This window comes from Cupressus sempervirens, chromosome 9 (assembly GCF_028749045.1).
Source record: "Cupressus sempervirens isolate cs-2001-9-10 chromosome 9, ASM2874904v1, whole genome shotgun sequence".
In the NCBI taxonomy this organism is placed as follows: Eukaryota; Viridiplantae; Streptophyta; class Pinopsida; order Cupressales; family Cupressaceae; genus Cupressus; species Cupressus sempervirens.
The window spans coordinates 482,879,524-482,881,249 of record NC_143126.1 but is presented as its reverse complement, the minus strand read 5'-3'; positions in this window follow the sequence as shown (position 1 = coordinate 482,881,249).

Genomic DNA, 1,726 nt, shown 5'->3' with positions numbered 1-1,726 from the left:
TATATTTACCAAACTCTTTTATGCATATTTCATGCATGTGTAGTTTCAAGGATATTAGATTTATAATTATGACATTATTTCATGACTTGGATTACATGTATATCAATAAAGAATTACTTTCTTGATTATATATCACATGTTGATTGATGAAATTATGATTATTAGTGCAATTATGATGCTTTAATGGTTCTTAGTTAGTAAATATGATTTTTTCTAGATGATATCAAATGATGAGTTTTCCATGTTTGAATATGTGATGGCTTGTACTCAAGACTTATTATAGTACTTACCCCATACTTGGATGTGTATGGTGTGTGTGTTTGTTTTACTTTTCTATCTAACATGTTTGATGTGGTTAAGGGAGGGAGTCGTAATCACCTACTAGTCAGGATCTACACAATGTACCATCTCCGCCATTGCTTGTTTAGTTTAGATACATATGCATATGTACATGTTCAGATTTTATGTAAGATTGCACGTATCGGGCATCGACTTTCCTAAATTGCCAGGATGAGCATGTCTTATCGCAATAACTCAATGGTAAGAATGGGGAGATAATGTTTAGGTCCAATCCCAGCCATAGCCTAAATACTTGTCTTGCAAGGAGGACTTGTGATTGACTTTCCACCCTTTTTGAAACCCATGAGTTTATCTTTGTTTGTGTTGTTTGATTTTGAGGTTTGGTCTATTTTGGTAATGTTGCTTTTATGTGGATTTCGTTGTGTTATTTATTTGGTAAATGATTTAATTATAATACTTGGGTTAATCACATAATATTGAGAATCATTAAATATTATTTGATTAGACATAAAATATTAAAGCATGAGAATATTTAATTGATGAAAAAAACTAATTAAACATGTGCTTTAATTTAAAAGTCTAATTTGAGAAATTGGACAAAAAGAAAATTAAAATATTAAAGATTGAATATTGTTTTATTATAATTATTTATTTAATAATAATTAAATTAGAGTTACATTTAAATAATGAGCTTTTATTATTATTATTAATTTAAGTAATAAACTATGCTTTTTTTTAAATTGGTAAACAACTAAGGCCTTGATAAATTTTATTAATAAAAAATTATTTACAATAGCATTCCACTGTTCAAACATGCATTGGTAGGAAAGAATGGGGAAGAAAACCTCCAATCTAGTCCAGGACCATGGTCCTTTATTATTACACTATAAAAGGGGCATACTCTAGTCAGATTATCAACAAAGCCTGTTATTACAATAGAGTGATCTTATTACATGTGTAAAAATAATTATAATTACAGCTGAGACCTCCTTGAGGATTATTCCATCCACTTCTCTTAGCTTCTTCCATTGAAAACACTCACTTTGCCTAGCTATCTTGTCAAACATACCAATTAGTAATAATAATGCAATCATCTTTTAGAACCTGAAATCTTCTTTGAACCAAATAAATAATTACTTATACCTTCTTAATTAACATTACCGATTTGTCAATATGGTTGTAATCCCTGAAAACTTATCAATAAAAATGTTAGAATTTTAAACCCTTTCAGTTAATTGTGTTTAAATTATGATTGTGAATAAACTGACCTGAGGCTCACCTAAATACTATACTTTATTGAAACTAGGATTGTGATGGTGCAAACACTAACCTAATTTAAACCTACTATACTAGACAAAATAGTATTAAGATCTAAATACCGACCCTAACCTGATCCAAATCGAGACTGATTCCAGCTATCTCAAAT